Source organism: Cherax quadricarinatus, chromosome 38, assembly GCF_038502225.1.
Source record: "Cherax quadricarinatus isolate ZL_2023a chromosome 38, ASM3850222v1, whole genome shotgun sequence".
NCBI lineage: Eukaryota > Metazoa > Arthropoda > Malacostraca > Decapoda > Parastacidae > Cherax > Cherax quadricarinatus.
In genome coordinates, this window is record NC_091329.1 from 22,368,816 (window position 1) to 22,387,753 (window position 18,938).

Sequence of the window (18,938 nt, forward strand, 5' to 3'; positions counted from 1 at the left end):
GTGTGTTTGTGGTGTTTGATGGTGTGTTTGTGGTGTTTGATGGTGTGTTTGTGGTGCCTGATGGTGTGTTTGTGGTGTCTGATGGTGTGTTTGTGGTGTCTGATGGTGTGTTTGTGGTGCCTGATGGTGTGTTTGTGGTGCCTGATGGTGTGTTTGTGGTGTCTGATGGTGTGTTTGTGGTGTCAGTGATGGTGTGTTTGTGGTGTTTGATGGTGTGTTTGTGGTGCCTGATGGTGTGTTTGTGGTGTCTGATGGTGTGTTTGTGGTGTCAGTGATGGTGTGTTTGTGGTGTCAGTGATGGTGTGTTTGTGGTGTCAGTGATGGTGTGTTTGTGGTGTCAGTGATGGTGTTTGTGGTGTTTGATGGTGTGTTTGTGGTGCCTGATGGTGTGTTTGTGGTGCCTGATGGTGTGTTTGTGGTGTTTGATGGTGTGTTTGTGGTGCCTGATGGTGTGTTTGTGGTGTCTGATGGTGTGTTTGTGGTGTTTGATGGTGTGTTTGTGGTGCCTGATGGTGTGTTTGTGGTGTCTGATGGTGTGTTTGTGGTGTTTGATGGTTTGTGGTGCCTGATGGTGTGTTTGTGGTGTCTGATGGTGTGTTTGTGGTGCCTGATGGTGTGTTTGTGGTGTCTGATGGTGTGTTTGTGGTGTCTGATGGTGTGTTTGTGGTGTCAGTGATGGTGTGTTTGTGGTGTCTGATGGTGTGTTTGTGGTGTCTGATGGTGTGTTTGTGGTGTCAGTGATGGTGTGTTTGTGGTGTCTGATGGTGTGTTTGTGGTGTCTGATGGTGTGTTTGTGGTGTCTGATGGTGTGCTTGTGGTGTCAGTGATGGTGTGTTTGTGGTGTCTGATGGTGTGTTTGTGGTGTCTGATGGTGTGTTTGTGGTGTCTGATGGTGTGTTTGTGGTGTCTGATGGTGTTCTTGTGGTGTCAGTGATGGTGTGTTTGTGGTGTCTGATGGTGTGTTTGTGGTGTCTGATGTTGTGTTTGTGGTGTCTGATGGTGTGTTTGTGGTGTCTGATGGTGTGCTTGTGGTGTCAGTGATGGTGTGTTTGTGGTGTCTGATGGTGTGTTTGTGGTGTCAGTGATGGTGTTTGTGGTGTCAGTGATGGTGTGTTTGTGGTGTCAGTGATGGTGTGTTTGTGGTGTCTGATGGTGTGTTTGTGGTGTCAGTGATGGTGTGTTTGTGGTGTCTGATGGTGTGTTTGTGGTGTCTGATGTTGTGTTTGTGGTGTCTGATGGTGTGTTTGTGGTGTCTGATGGTGTGTTTGTGGTGTCAGCGATGGTGTTTGTGGTGTTTGATGGTGTGTTTATGGTGTCTGATGGTGTGTTTGTGGTGTCTGATGGTGTGCTTGTGGTACCAGTGATGGTGTGTTTTTGGTGTCAGTGATGGTGTGTTTGTGGTGTCAGTGATGGTGTGTTTGTGGTGTCTGATGGTGTGCTTGTGGTACCAGTGATGGTGTGTTTGTGGTGTCTGATGGTGTGTTTGTGGTGTCAGCGATGGTGTTTGTGGTGTTTGATGGTGTGTTTGTGGTGTCTGATGTTGTGTTTGTGGTGTCAGTGATGGTGTGTTTGTGGTGTCTGATGTTGTGTTTGTGGTGCCTGATGGTGTGTTCGTGGTGTCAGTGGTGTGTTTGTGGTGTCTGATGGTGTGTTTGTGGTGTCTGATGTTGTGTTTGTGGTGTCTGATGGTGTGTTTGTGGTGTCTGATGTTGTGTTTGTGGTACCAGTGATGGTGTGTTTGTGGTGTCAGTGATGGTGTGTGTAGTGTCAGTGATGGTGTGTTTGTAGTGTCAGTGATGGTGTGTTTGTAGTGTCAGTGATGGTGTGCTTGTTGTGTCAGTGATGGTGTGTTTGTGGTGTCTGATGGTGTGTTTATGGTGTCAGTGATGGTGTGTTTGTAGTGTCAGTGATGGTGTGTTTGTAGTGTCAGTGATGGTGTGTTTGTAGTGTCAGTGTTGGTGTGTTTGTGGTGTCTGATGGTGTGTTTGTGGTACCAGTGATGGTGTGTTTGTGGTGTCAGTGATGGTGTGTTTGTAGTGTCAGTGATGGTGTGTTTGTAGTGTCAGTGATGTTGTGTTTGTGGTATCAGCGATGGTGTGTTTGTGGTGTTAGTGATGGTGTGTTTGTGGTGTCAGTGATGCTGGGCTTGTGGTGTCAGTGATGCTGGGTTTGTGGTGTCAGTGATGGTGTGTTTGTGGTGTCAGTGATGCTGGGCTTGTGGTGTCAGTGATGCTGGGTTTGTGGTGTCAGTGATGCTGGGCTTGTGGTGTCAGTGATGCTGGGCTTGTGGTGTCAGTGATGCTGGGTTTGTGGTGTCAGTGATGCTGGGCTTCTGGTGTCAGCGATGCTGGGTTTGTGCTCACTCTGGGAGCGGCTGGAGGACGTTTGGGACAGCCCAAGGTGACACCCTGGTGGTGGTGGTGGTGGTGCTGGGCTGTGGATAAGAGTGGTGCTGGGGTGAAGATAAAGGTTGCCTGGAGTTTACCTGAAGACGATTTTAGGGGTCTCCCCCCCGCAGTTTGGTCCCAGACCTGGTCAAGTAATGACCTGGTGCTCGCAAGGCTGGTGTCAGAGACAACTTACAGACGCTTAATTAAGAATTGTCAAAATATTTTATTCACAGTGGCATATTGCCAACTATTCTGGAAAAAATACTTGACTCTGTAAATATCTCGTAGCCACCTGTTTAAATTCAACCATGCCTTGCTGAAATATAAGATAATCAAAACATTTCTGGATCACAAACAAGCTACACCATGATAGTTTTGTGATTGAATTCATGTCAACATAAATAATTAGCTGTGATTGAAACCAGATGTAAACATGTTGCCAGTCTGCAGGGCCCACCAGGCCCACTACTTCGCAGGGACATGTTTCTGGATATGGCTCATTAAGTCAGTGTAAGGCAAAAGTCTGCTGTAGTAGAGTAGGCTCACCACAGCAGCCTTTACCTCGGCATCTACCCATTCGTTACCCGGCACACCAGCATGACCCAGGCACCAACCCAACTCTACATCCTTGTTCCACGCTGGACACATGCCAGCTACTGCTGGACCTTGTGGACCACAGGAAGGGGGGAGGACACACAAGTTGACTCGGCCACGCAGACAACACTTGTAATTTGAGTGTACAGTGAACCGATAACCAAGTAAGGCAGTATCAGGACAAGAGTAGCCAGAATTGCACTGAGCACTGCAGTGAACACAGTAATAGTGTACTGTAGGAGTCTTCACCGGCAGTCACAACACCACCCTCACTCTGACACCTGTCAGTAAACACCGAGGGGTGCTTGTGGAATGCAGGTAGGTGGGGTGTGAAAGGTGGTGTTGAGGTGGGGTTAGTAACGAGGAATTGTTGGCGGAGGGGTTTGTTGTGACGTCACAGCCTCACGACTGCGTGTAACACGACTGTCATGTCCGGTAACCACCTCAACACTTCACCTCCCCCCCCTCCCTCCCTTCCTCTATATCTAGGGTAGAAGTTATTCTAAAATATTAAATATTTCCTTTTAAAATCATAAAAGATCATATTGTTTACTTTTGAAGGTATTACAGGACTTATAAAGTAACGATACTTTCATAGAACTTGTAAAGTAACGATAGTTTGACTATAGTTTTAAAGTAACACTAGTTGAACAGTACTTAGAATGTTAGCCAAGAAGCAGTGCTGGAATAATCACACTACAAGTAGTATACAAGTTAACTTGATTAAGACCACCTCAATGTTGCGCACCAAGTTTTTCACTTAATGGTAAAAGAACTTGGTCTCCAAGAGAATCGTTATCTTAAAGTTTTCATACTTGACAGTGTACTCATCGATGTTTGTTTGCGGGGGGGGGGGTGATTTAGCTCCTGGCTCCCCTCCTAGACTACCTTGTCTCTGATATGCCTTTGATGAGCTCCGAGAGTTTTTCTACTCTGAGCCCGGCCTTGGGTCAGGCTCGTCTGGTGGGAATCACTGACTTCTGGCCTCTTGGGCCTTGCCTTATCTGCTCTTGAAGCTGTGTATTGACTTCCCCTCCTCCGCTTCATCCAAGTCATTCTAATTTTCAACTGTCTTGCAACTAAAAAAAATCTAATATTCGTGTAACTTCAGCTTCCATGTGTTTCCTCTTGATCCCGGTCTTCTAAATTCAAGCAGTGTGTCCCTATCAACCCTATCAGTTCCTCTTAAGCCTTTGTTTACTCGTGTCCTCCATTGTACCTCTGTCCTCTAAAGTCGTCAGATTCAGTACACTGAACCTCTACTCACACTGTGTTCATCTCACTTCTGACACTATCTTGGTTGTAAACCTTTACACCTTTTCCAGTTTAACGTGCTTGACCAGGTGTGGGCTCCATGCTGAGACTCAGTACTCAGTGATTAGCCTGACATACGTCGTGTATAAGGTTCTGAAGAACTAATTTTTTTTCATGTTCCTGAATGCTTATCTGAGGTTTGGTAATCTTGCAAATGCCACTGCCTTTATACGTTTAATGTGCAATTGTGGCGTGTGTGTGTTCCAGTTTGTGGGTGTTATATATCTCAGTCTTCAGTGTACATTCTTGTTACAATTACTGCGTCAACTTCACTCTGAATGTTATATATATATATATATATATATATATATATATATATATATATATATATATATATATATATATATATATATATATATATATATATATATATAATGTCGTGCCGAATATGTAAAACTGGTCAATTAGCAAGAACTCATTTAAAATTAAGTCCTTTCTGATATTTTCTCTTATACGTTCGGAGATATATTTTTTTCATTAATGTTAATGTAAAAATTTTTAATTTTGCACCAAAAGAATCTTAGAAAACTTACCTAACCTTATTATAACAAGAGCAATTTATTTTAGCCTAACCAAACTAAATATATTTTAGATTTGTTTACAATAATTTAATACTAAACAAACACAGTGAAATATATTTTTTTTCGTTAGGTTCAGAATGATTTTGGCGAAATTATTGCATACACAAATTTTCACTTGTCCTATATGGCAAGATGGGCGTTGCTATTTAAGCCAAGATCGCAAGTTCTGCCTATTCGACACACACACACACACACACACACACACACACACACACACACACACACACACACACACACACACACACACACACACACACACACACACACACTATATATATATATATATATATAATGTCGTGCCGAATAGATCAAACTGGTCAATTAGCAAGAGCTCATTTAAAATTAAGTCCTTTCTAAAATTGTCTCATACTTTTAAAGATATATTTTTTTTCATTTATGTTAATGTAAAAATTAAAGTTTTTTTATCAAAAGAATCTTAGAAAACTTACCTAACCTTATTAACAACAAGAATAGCTTAATTTAGCCTAATCCAACTAAATATATTTTAGATAAGTTTACAATAATTCAGTAATAGACAAACACAATGAATTATATTTTATCGTTATGTTCAGAATGATTTTTGCGATATTATTGCATACATAAATTTTCGCTTGCTTTATTCGGCAAGAAGAGCGTTGCTATTTAAGCCAAAATAGCAAGTTTTACCTATATTCCACGACACACACACACACACACACACACACACACACACACACACACACACACACACACACACACACACACACACACACACACACACACACACACACACACAGACATAATAGACATAATAGCACTCACAGAAACAAAACTCACCAGAATAATAACAGATTCAATCTTTCCATCCGGATATCAAATCTTCAGGAAAGACAGAGGGAGGAGAGGGGGAGGAGGAGTTGCACTGCTCATTAAAAACCAGTGGGGTTTTGAGAAAATGGAAGGAATGGATGGCATGGGCGAAAGGGACTACTTAGTAGGAACAATCCAGTCTGAGGGACATAAGGTGATAATTGCAGTAATGTACAACCCACCACAGAACTGCAGGAGGCCAAGAGAAGAATACGATGAGAGCAACAGAGCAATGATCAACACACTAGCCGAGGTGGCCAGGAGAGCACACATGGGGGGAGCAAAGTTACTAGTTATGGGTGATTTCAATCACAAGGAGATTGACTGGGAAAACCTGGAGCCCCATGGGGGTCCCGAAACATGGAGAGCCAAGATGATGGATGTGGTACTGGAGAACCTCATGCATCAACATGTTAGAGACACTACCAGAGAGAGAGGAGAGGACGAACCAGCAAGGTTGGACCTTGTATTCACCATGAGTAGTTCGGACATCGAGGGTATCATGTATGAAAGGCCCCTGGGAGCTAGTGATCATGTGGTTCTGTGCTTCGACTACATAGTTGAGCTCCAAGTGGAGAGAGTAGCAGGAATAGGCTGGGAAAAACCAAACTACAAAAGGGGGAACTACTCAGGCATGAGGAACTTCCTTCAAGACATTCAGTGGGAGAGGGAACTGACAGGAAAACCAGTACAAGAAATGATGGATTATGTAGCAACAAAATGCAAGGAGGCAGAGGAGAAGTTTGTTCCCAAGGGAAACAGAAATAATGGGAAGAACAGAACGAGTCCTTGGTTCACCCAAAGGTGTAGGGAGGCAAAAACTAGGTGTAATAGAGAATGGAAAAGGTACAGAAGACAGAGAACTCAGGAAAATAAAGAAATCAGCCGAAGAGCCAGAAACGAATATGCACAGATAAGAAGGGAGGCTCAGAGACAATATGAAAATGACATAGCATCAAAAGTAAAGACTGACCCGAAGCTGTTGTACAGCCACATCAGGAGGAAAACAACAGTCAAGGACCAGGTAATCAGACTGAGGAAGGGTGATGGGGAATTCACAAGAAACGACCGAGAGGTATGTCAGGAGCTCAACACAAGATTTAAAGAGGTATTTACAGTGGAAACCAGTAGGACTCCAAGAAATCAGAACAGGGGGGCACACCAGCAAGTGCTGGATGAGGTACATATAACCAAGGAGGAGGTGAAGAAGCTGCTATGCGAACTTGACACCTCAAAGGCGGTGGGACCAGACAACATCTCTCCATGGGTCCTTAAAGAGGGAGCAGAGATATTGTGTGAGCCATTAACAAAGATCTTCAACACATCATTTGAAACTGGGCAACTCCCTGAGGTATGGAAAATGGCAAATGTAGTCCCAATTTTTAAAAAGGGAGACAGACATGAGGCACTAAACTACAGACCTGTATCTCTAACGTGTATAGTATGCAAGGTCATGGAGAAGATCATCAGGAGGAGAGTGGTGGGGCACCTGGAAAGAAACAAGTGTATAATTGACAACCAGCACGGTTTCAGGGAAGGAAAATCCTGTGTCACAAACCTACTAGAGTTTTATGACAAGGTGACAGAAGTAAGACAAGAGAGAGAGGGGTGGATCGACTGCGTATTTTTGGACTGCAAGAAGGCTTTCGACACAGTTCCTCACAAGAGGTTACTGCAAAAGCTAGAGGACCAGGCACACATAACAGGAAAGGCACTGCAATGGATCAGAGAATATCTGACAGGGAGGAAACAACGAGTCATGGTACGCGACGAGGTGTCAGAGTGGGCGCCTGTGACAAGCGGGGTTCCACAGGGGTCAGTCCTAGGACCTGTGCTGTTCTTGGTATACGTGAACGACATAACGGAAGGGATAGACTCAGAAGTGTCCTTGTTTGCAGACGATGTGAAGTTAATGAGAAGAATCGAATCGGACGAGGATCAGGCAGGACTACAAAGAGATCTGGACAGGCTACAAGCCTGGTCCAGCAACTGGCTCCTAGAATTTAACCCTGCCAAATGCAAAGTCATGAAGATTGGGGAAGGGCAAAGAAGACCGCAGACACAATATAGTTTAGATGGCCAAAGACTGCAAACCTCACTAAAGGAAAAAGATCTGGGGGTGAGTATAACACCGAGCATATCTCCTGAGGCGCACATCAATCAGATAACTGCTGCAGCATACGGGCGCCTGGCAAACCTACGGATAGCGTTCCGATACCTCAGTAAGGATTCGTTTAAGACTCTGTACACCATCTACGTCAGGCCCATACTGGAGTATGCAGCACCAGTTTGGAATCCACACCTAGTCAAGCACGTCAAGAAATTAGAGAAAGTGCAAAGGTTTGCAACAAGACTAGTCCCAGAGCTACGGGGATTGTCCTATGAAGAAAGGTTGAGGGAAATCGGCCTGACGACACTGGAGGCCAGGAGGGTCAGGGGAGACATGATAACGACATATAAAATACTGCGCGGAATAGACGAGGTGGACAAAGACAGGATGTTCCAGAGATGGGACACAGACACAAGAGGTCACAATTGGAAGTTGAAGACTCAGATGAATCAAAGGGATGTTAGGAAGTATTTCTTCAGTCATAGAGTAGTCAGGCCATGGAATAGCCTAGAAAGTGATGTGGTGGAGGCAGGAACCATACATAGTTTTAAGGCGAGGTATGATAGAGCTCATGGGGCAGGGAGAGTGAGGACCTAGTAGCAATCAGCGAAGAGGCGGGGCCAGGAGCTGTGACTCGACCCCTGCAACCACAAATAGGTGAGTACAAATAGGTGAGTACACAGCAGACTCCTGCAACCACATATACTGTGATACTGGAGTATTTAGAAGATTCTTTACAAAAACCAGTATGGACTGAAAGTAGGGGTGGAAAATCCTGTCGTTCAAATTTGCTGAAGTTTTATGAGAGTCAGAGATAAAACAAGAAAGACAGGATTGGGTGGATTGCATCTTCTGGAAATAAGAGGTAAGGATTTGATACAGTACCACACCACAGATTAGTTCAGAAATTAGAGGATTAGCTAGGGTTAAAAGGCAAGGTTCTTCAGCTGGCCCGGGAGTATCTGAATGGCAGAGAGTAACAGTAAATGATGAGACACCAGAGTGGGAATACAGCAACAAACGGTTGCGCAAGAATCAGTACTAGAATCACTATCGTTTCTATTATACGTGAACGATCTACCAGAAGGGATAGAGTCGTGTGTGTGTCACTACGAATGATGTAAAACTAATGTGAAGAATGAAAACACGAGGGTACAGTGATTAATCCCAGGGAGACCTTAACAGGCTACAGATGTAGTCAAACAAGTGGCTTCTCGTGTTCAACCTGACAAATGCAAGGTCGTGTGAATTGAAGGTGAGGGAGGGCAGACTGGACACAAGAGTACACCATGGATGGAGAGAAACTGTGATTATGAGAGTGAAAAGTACCCAGGGTGAATACCACACCTAACATACCGCCAGAAATACTCATAAACAGTTTAACATCAACGGTATTTGCAAGCCTGGCAACTGAGTGTCCAGGGTTCAATCCCTGGTACATGTGGGCATGTTTCCTTATACCTACAGTAAGTACCTGGGTGTTAGCCGACTGTTGTGGGCGGCATCCTAGGGCTGGTACTATACATCAGATAGAGCTGAGGCTTTGAAATAAACTGTATTATAAGAGCCTTTAGCTTGTAAAATTGATGTGTAGAAAAAACTAAATTGCATCCAGAAACTATGATAAAGAATCAGAATGTTTATTCTACACATGTTAGTCCAGTCACTGAGTGTGCGTCTCAACATGGAGTTTTCACCTGGTCTGGCACATGAACTCTGGAAGGGTCTTAAGGGGTCACAACCAGGCCAGTACCCGAACTGAGTGGCATGCACTATGAGAACTTGAAGGAACTGAACATGATCTTTGCAGAGAGAAGTACAAGGGCGGGGGAGACACGATTATGACATACAAAATCTTCAGAGGAATTGATAATGCAGTCTATCCTTAACTGCCCTAAGAGGACCAGGATCAAAGGGACACAGGTGGAAGCTGCAGACACAGATGAGCCAGAAAGATGTCTACGTAGAGTCTACTTGGAGTTGATTTAGGAGTCACCGCCTCCAAAGACAGCTAGGCTTGGTGGCAATTTTACTTATGCATAGAAGTAATGTGTAGAAAAGTCTCGGTCCCCTTACACCTATTAACGTCTTTCATACTGTACTCGTTACATTCTGCTTTTCATTAAAGGCATGTTATACCGTCTGCCAAGTCTCTTACATCACTATAAAGTGATTTCAATGTACAAGTTTAGGAACAATCTATCCAGAAGTTTCCAAGTGTAGATTATGATGTATTTTTCGTGCCGACCTTCCAGGAAGAATAACTGAAGGGCTTCCAGCCATTCCCAGTAGTTCAGACGCTTGACTCAAATTTTACGAGAAGTTAAGATCTTTTTTAATGTTTTTTTAAATTTTGCAGTTTCTCCTGCCTTGAAAATGACCGTTACTACACAACAATATTCCAGCCTACAGATAACAAGTGACTTTAAGAGTATCAGTGTCTCGGTATATCATGTTTTGAATGGTCGAGTTATCTAGCCTATCATTTTCCTTACGATTGCAATAACAACATTGTTGTGATCCTTTTATGTGATGTCCTTTGACATTGTCACTACTAAGGAAGTAAGGAAGTGTTTCTTTAATCTCAGAGTGAATGGAAAGTGGAATGACTAGGATGAGGCAGCGGTGGAAACAAACTTAATACACAACCTGAAGGGCAGATATGATACAGTAATGTAATGACGGTCAATGTAGTCTAGGAGGCGGGGCCAAGAGCTGATTATCGATCCCCTCAAACACAACTCAGTGAGTACACATGTGAAGTTAATGAGAAGAATCGAATCGGACGAGGATCAGGCAGGACTACAAAGAGACCTGGACAAGCTACAAGCCTGGTCCAGCAACTGGCTCCTTGAATTTAACCCTCCCAAATGCAAAGTTATGAAGATTGGGGAAGGGCAAAGAAGACCGCAGACACAATATAGTTTAGATGGCCAAAGACTGCAAACCTCACTCAAGGAAAAAGATCTGGGGGTGAGTATAACACCGAGCATATCTCCTGAGGCGCACATCAATCAGATAACTGCTGCGGCATACGGGCGCCTGGCAAACCTACGGATAGCGTTCCGATACCTCAGTAAGGATTCGTTTAAGACTCTGTATACCATCTACGTCAGGCCCATACTGGAGTATGCAGCACCAGTTTGGAATCCACACCTAGTCAAGCACGTCAAGAAATTAGAGAAAGTGCAAAGGTTTGCAACAAGACTAGTCCCAGAGCTACGGGGATTGTCCTATGAAGAAAAGTTGAGGGAAATCGGCCTGACGACACTGGAGGCCAGGAGGGTCAGGGGAGACATGATAACGACATATAAAATACTGCGCGGAATAAACGAGGTGGACAAAGACGGGATGTTCCAGAGATGGGACACAGACACAAGAGGTCACAATTGGAAGTTGAAGACTCAGATGAATCAAAGGGATGTTAGGAAGTATTTCTTCAGTCATAGAGTAGTCAGGCCATGGAATAGCCTAGAAAGTGATGTGGTGGAGGCAGGAACCATACATAGTTTTAAGGCGAGGTATGACAGAGCTCATGGGGCAGGGAGAGAGAGGACCTAGTAGCAATCAGCGAAGAGGCGGGGCCAGGAGCTGTGACTCGACCCCTGCAACCACAAATAGGTGAGTACAAACACACACACACACACATACATTACGTATTCTGCATAATTATTTAGTGTGTATAATAGAGGTGAGAAGGCTTGGTGGTGGGGGGGGGGAGTGTGGAGGTAGAAGAGAGAGTGCATTCCTTATCATCAGTATGTGACCAAGCCTTTATAGTAGCCTTGGTGTACCTAGTGCTGTCGTCAGCCACCTCATACTATGCACAAGACATGCAGCAGGTGTGTGGTGTGAGCAGACTGCACCTCTACTTCCAATAAGTGCCAGATTCTCATTCTCTCTCTCTCTCTCTCTCTCTCTCTCTCTCTCTCTCTCTCTCTCTCTCTCTCTCTCTCTCTCTCTCTCTCATGGCTTTTCAGGTGTGTGGGGATCCTACCACAGCCAGCCTTTTATCCTCTCTTCTAAACCCTAGATATAACGCGCGCCCACACACACACACACACACACACACACACACACACACACACACACACACACACACACACACACACACACACACACACACACACACACACACAGGGAAGGCACTACAATGGATCAGGGAATACTTGTCAGGAAAACAGCAACGAGTCATGGTACGTGGCGAGGTGTCAGAGTGGGCACCTGTGACCAGCGGGGTCCCACAGGGGTCAGTCCTAGGACCAGTGCTGTTTCTGGTATTTGTGAACGACATGACGGAAGGAATAGACTCTGAGGTGTCCGTTTGCAGATGACGTGAAGTTGATAAGAATTCATTCGATCGAAGACCAGGCAGAACTACAAAGGGATCTGGACAGGCTGCAGACCTGGTCCAGCAATTGGGTCCTGGAGTTCAATCCCACCAAGTGCAAAGTCATGAAGATTGGGGAAGGGCAAAGAAGACCGCAGACGGAGTACAGTCTAGGGGGCCAGAGACTACAAACCTCACTCAAGGAAAAAAGATCTTGCGGTGAGTATAACACCAGGCACATCTCCTGAAGCGCACATCAACCAAATTGCTGCAGCATATGGGCGCCTAGCAAACCTCAGAACAGCATTCCGACGTCTTTATAAGGAATCGTTCAGTACCCTGTACACCGTGTACGTTAGGCCCATATTGGAGTATGCGGCACCAGTTTGGAACCCACACCTAGCCAAGCACGTAAAGAAACTAGAGAAAGTGCAAAGGTTTGCAGCAAGACTAGTCCCAGAGCTAAGAGATATGTCCTACGAGGAGAGGTTAAGGGAAATCAACTTGACGACACTGGAGGACAGGAGAGATAGAGGGGACATGATAACGACATACAAAACGCTGAGAGGAATTGACAAGGTAGACCAAGACAGGATGTTCCAGAGATGGGACACAACAACAAGGGGACACAGTTGGAAGCTGAAGACACAGATGAATCAAAGGGATGTTAGGAAGTATTTTTTCAGCCACAGAGTAGTCAGGAAGTGGAATAGTTTGGGAAGCGATGTAGTGGAGGCAGGATCCATACATAGCTTTAAGCAGACGTACGATAAAGCTCAGGGTTCAGGGAGAGTGACCTAGTAGCGACCAGTAAAGAGGCGGGGCCAGGAGCTTGGACTCGACCCCTGCAACCTCAGCTAGGTGAGCGCACACACACACACACACACACACACACACACACACACACACACACACACACACACACACACACACACACACACACACACACACACACACACACATGTATGGGCGATATAGTGTAGTTGTAAAGTGTGATATTTTATGTGATTAAGCAATACACATGTAAAATATTAAAGCAATATAAATAAATACCTTTACCTTATGTGTACCTAGGCGGCTTTGAGGAGTCGCTGCCCCAGCGGTCGGTCCCACACCAGACCTCCTGTTTGGTGGCCTTATCAGCTAGGCTGTTGCTTCTACACTTGTTCCAACAATGTTTTTAATATCTTATGGTAGCAAGTTGAATAATCTTGACCTACAGATGTTGACAATGTTCTCTTGTGCCCATGGCGCCCCCTGTTATTTAATGGTTGTATTTTACACTTCTTCCCATATCTCTCACTCCAATAAACTGTTACGTTAGTGTGTTGATTACGGACTAGGTTCTCAGGTATCTTTCTTGTATATATTATCAGGTATCTTTCTGTTCCTTGCTCCGTAGAGTATATCCCAAGTACTTTGATGAGAAAAATTATATTCGGATTTTTAACCCCCCAGGTTGAGGGGTCCTCGAGCTTTTCCCCCCGGATGCGACCCACACCAGTCGACTAACACCCAAGTACCTACTTGCTTGCTAGGTGAACGGGACATTAGGTGTAAGGAAACACGCCCAATGTTTTCACCCCTGCGGGGGATCGAACCACAGACACTCAGCGTCTGAAGCGAGAGCGTTGCCTACCAGGCCACGGGCCACCCAGGTATTCCCTACCGTTTAAATACTTTACTGGCTCTAAGCAGGCTGTAAACGATCTCTGTAGGTTTCTTAACTCTGATATCTCTCGGCCTGGAAGGAGCCATCATCACCGAACAGTATTGCAAACGAGAGAGCACAAGTGATTGGAATAGTGCTACTGTTGTATTCATTCTCTTCTTTTGAAAGTTCTCATTATCTACCCTGTTATTTTTGTGGCCGTCGCAGTATTTTTTTTATTGTATTCTTTACATGATAAATCATCTAACATTTTTATACCACAGTGTTTTACATGTTGCTTTCTATCTACGAGATGGTTCTCTTAGGTTGTGTATCCCGTGTAGCTCTTGTGTTATTCAGTCTTTCGCTATTTGAACAGTTGGAATTTACTAACATTGAATGCTTTCTGCCAGTCCCTAGGTAACTTCCCCTCTTCCATACATTTATTAAATAAAAACACAAACCATTCCAAAATATATTCCCACCTGCTTTTAACATTTCTGTCTTTATCCCATCAGTCCCAGCTGCTTTACCCTCTCATTCTACCCACTGCCTTACACACCTCCTCCACACTCACAACTGGCTCTTCCTTACTCCTACATGATGTTATATCTCCTTGCCCAATGCAAGAAATCACAGCTTCCCTATCTTCATCAACATTTAACAGTTCCTTAAATTATTCATTCCATCTTCCCAGTACCTTTAACTCTCCATCTAATAACTCCTGTTTTTAACTGTCAAATCCATTCGTTCCCTAGGCTTTCTCAACTTATTAGTTTCACTCCAAAACTTTTTCTTATACTCGGCAAAATTTATTCATAGCATCTCACCCACTCATATGCTCTCCCTTTACATTCCTTTACAACTCTCTTAACCTCTTTTTTTCTCTCCATATACTCTTCCCGTCTAGTATCATTTCTACTTTGTAAAAACGTCTCTCTTACTATCTTTACTTCATCATTCCACCAATCGCCCTTCTTCCCTCCCGCACCCACTTTCTTGTAACCACAAAATTCTGCTGAACACTCTAACACTACATTCTTAAATCTACCCCATACCTCTTCAATCTTTCTTCCAATAGTTGTTTATATCTTACCCTAACTGCCTCCTCCTTTAGTTTATAAACCTCCACCTCTCAGTTACTTTCTGCTTCCTTTCTCCTTGTATCCCATCTAACTTTTACTCTCACTGTATCTGCAACTAAAAAATGATTGTGATATATCTGTGACCCATCAGTCTTTTTTCTTCCAATACATATTCCAATAGACTACTGTCATTTCGCCCTATACCATATCTTGTATACTCATTATTACAACCCAGGATTCCAAATGGCCTGTTATCCCGGGTGTAATGGGAGCAAAATAAACACAGCAGAAAAAGTTTAGAATTATATTATCCTTCACCAGTTTAGAACAGCAATATGTACACTATGTACAGTGATAAGTATAGTGCACTCCACGGTAAGCGAGGCAGAAATAGAAGCCACAAGATAGCAGACCGTGCTTCAACCAGCTCTAGAATGGGAATGACAAGGGCAGACAGGAGAGTGGTACCCACATAACCTCTGCGATTGCCAAAACCATCTTCTTATTGGCTAGAACCTGGTCACTAGTTGAACGACGGGGCCCCATCATCAACTCTTAGCAACCTGGTTCGCTGGTTGGGGGAGATAGCCTGTAAATGAGGGTGTGTACATGCGCAGAATAAAGGTTACGTACTCTCTGCATGCCACACTCATTTATCCTTTTTTTCCCTTGAAGTGTGTATTACCTATTACCCAACCCCTATCTATACAAAGTTCAATCAAAAGCCCCCCATTATCATTTACACCTGGCACTCCAGACTTGCCTAACATACCCTCTCAAAGCTTATCCACCCTGGTTCAGTGGATAAGGGCGTCATGTGTTTTCGCCCACCATGAGGCAGGCCAAAGCAGCATGGGTTCGAGTCCTTGGCTAGTGCAGTGTTGTTATTGATATTGATCAATACTACTCGTTCGTGGTCACAATAATATATATATATATATATATATATATATATATATATATATATATATATATATATATATATAATTATATATTTCTTTCTTTCTTTCAACACACCGGCCGTATCCCACCGAGGCGGGGTGGCCCAAAAGGAAAAACGAAAGTTTCTCCTTTTACATTTAGTAATATATACAGGAGAAGAGGTTACTAGCCCCTTGCTCCCGGCATTTTAGTCGCCTCTTACAACACGCATGGCTTACGGAGGAAGAATTCTGTTCCACTTCCCCATGGAGATAAGAGGAAATAAACAAGAATAAGAACTAGAAAGAAAATAGAAGAAAACCCAGAGGGGTGTGTATATATGTGCTTGTACATGTATGTGTAGTGGGACCTAAGTGTAAGTAGAAGTAGCAAGACGTACCTGAAAACTTGCATGTTCATGAGACAGAAAAAAGGACACCAGCAATCCTACCATCATGTAAAACAATTACAGGCTTTCGTTTTACACTCACTTGGCAGGACGGTAGTACCTCCCTGGGCGGTTGCTGTCTACCAACCTACTACCTAGGCATATTATATATATAAATATATATATATATATATATATATATATATATATATAAAATTATATATATATATATAATTATATATGTATAAAATTAAATTATATATATTATATAATATATATATATATATATATATATATATATATATATATATATATATATATATATATATATATATATATATATATATATATATATATATTTCTTTCTTTCAACACACTGGCCGTATCCCACCAAGGCGGGGTGGCCCAAAAGGAAAAAACGAAAGTTTCTCCTTTTACATTTAGTAATATATACAGGAGAAGGGGTTACTAGCCCCTTGCTCCTGGCATTTTAGTTGCCTTTTACAACACGCATGGCTTACGGAGGAAGAATTCTGTTCCACTTCCCCATGGAGAACACAACCTCCTCCATACTGGCAGGGCGGCTGGCTGGCTGATTTAAAGCAGCCAGCCTTCCCTGCCTGGTATATATTATATATATCGTGTGTGTATTGGTATTGGTCTAATGGGTGTTAAGTTAAAGGTTTGTAGCAGAGCCACAGTCACTGTGTAATAACAATGTAGGAGATGTGGCCAGCATGATCTTCCTGCTCTAAATCCTTGGGTTGTGTACGTGAAGAACTTTCGTTAAATGTGTAATTTATCGTCTCGTCTGCACCCTGTCAAAAGATTGTTATGTGTTGTTATTGATACTGGTTTGTAGTATTTTGTATAGAAGTGCAGACTATAACTCGTCTGTGCAGAGGAGTTATAGTTTCCACTATGTAAGACTCTGGGATTTCACATGAATTATTGTATAAATCAGTTAAATAAATAAAGTTGCAGGAATCAGGCCTGGTGCTGCATGTGCTAATGGTTTTGTTTTGTTTCCCTTTCGATTTCTAAGGGATTTGTAAGGTGGTCAGAGGCACTGGAAAACTATCTGGACTTTCCGTTCATCTCTCATTTCACAACATTGATTTATACTGGTTTCTGAAAATTAAACTTATTTCTTTTTAGTCAACGGTGTATGAAACTCCTGTTTTATTTGGATTTTGTGTATACAAGTATATATCAATATAGTTCTTCTTTTGCTCTTTCCTGAATAACGTTTGGTGCCTTGTTTTCTTTTCTTGAGCCTGTTGTGGATGTTTTAATTTTCGTTTTATGTGGGTAATCTCTCAGTATGATCTTTCTTATGACATGTGGTCATTTGTGAGCAGTTAAATAAACATGTTCTGCTTCTGTATATTCTTCTGCGTCCTCTTGAATTATCTGATCTTGTTGAATTTCTCAGCAGTACGTATTTTATATAAGCCCTGTGTATTTTTTTAATTTAACTTCTGCATGGATTGCAAGAGTACAACTATCAAACCTGGTGACACGTATCAGATTGACTTCGGCGCACTAAGACTGAGAGGACAGACAACCGGGAATGTCGTGACTAGCGACGACCAAGGACGAGGTAGTGTAGGTGGAAGGTAAAGACGCACAGTAATATGTTAGGTAGTACTTTGTTAGTCTCACAGTGGCAGACAAAATGAAAGATGGTGGTGCTAACAGCATGCAGTCCGTTGTAGCCACTAAAGCCTGGCTGATCAGGAGTCTTTGTAGAGGAAAAAATCGATGTAAACTTTCCAGAGATATATCCTAATAAGGCCCATGAGGCCAGAAAATTAGTAACACCTGTTGATGTACTCTAATGATGTCCAAGAGCTGAGACTCGACTCCCTTACAATAACAGATGGGAAAGTGCACAAGTGCTGACGGTAGTGAGGTTATTAAGGCAGTAATTAACCTATACATTAATATGAAAGATACTGTAATTCTTGAAACAGAGATTTAAGTAAATTCTCGGTATAGATACTCACTGGCCACTTTATTAGGTATACCTTTCTAGTACTGGGTAGGGTTTCCCTGTGCCACTAGAACAACCTAAATTCTTCGTGGCATGAATTCAACAAGGTGCAGGACACATTCCTTAGAGATCCTGGTCCATGCTGACCAGACTTTTCAACATCTTACCAGAAAATATCAGAAACTGCTGGAACAAGTGTAGAAGCCTTCAAGAGGAACCTAGATAAGTATCTTCACCAGGTGCCAGATCAAATAGGCTGTGATGGATATGTAGGGCAGCGGGCCTCCAGCAGCATCAGCCTAGTTGACCAGGCAAGCACCAGACGAGCCTGGCCCATGGCCGGGCTCAGATAAACTCTCGAAACTCTTCAGAGGTATATCAAAGGTAAAAATAAGACATGATAGCATCACCCAGTTGCTGCAGATGTGTCGCCTGCACATTCATGCTGCCAGTCTCCTGTTCCACCACGTGAGGAAGGTTTCCGCCAAATACTGACTCTACCATCTGCATATCACAGCAGTAGCAGTAGCGATTCGTCAATCCAGGTGATTTTTTTTTAATCTTCAACTGTTCAGTTTTGGTGAGCCTGTGACCACTTCAGCCTCGGTTTCCTGTTTGTAGCTGACATGAGTGGAACCCTGGGTAATCTACTGCTGTAGTCGATCCACTTCAATGTTCGATGCGTTGTGTGTTCATAGATGCTTTTCTGCATGTCACTGTAGTAATGTG

General features: G+C 43.2%; 1 protein-coding gene across 7 annotated transcripts in view; it reads left to right on the top strand.

The window, feature by feature from the left end:
• Positions 1-18,938, top strand: part of LOC128693051 (PTB domain-containing engulfment adapter protein 1) — a 325,835-nt gene that overhangs the window by 147,079 nt on the left and 159,818 nt on the right. The window lies entirely within an intron of this gene.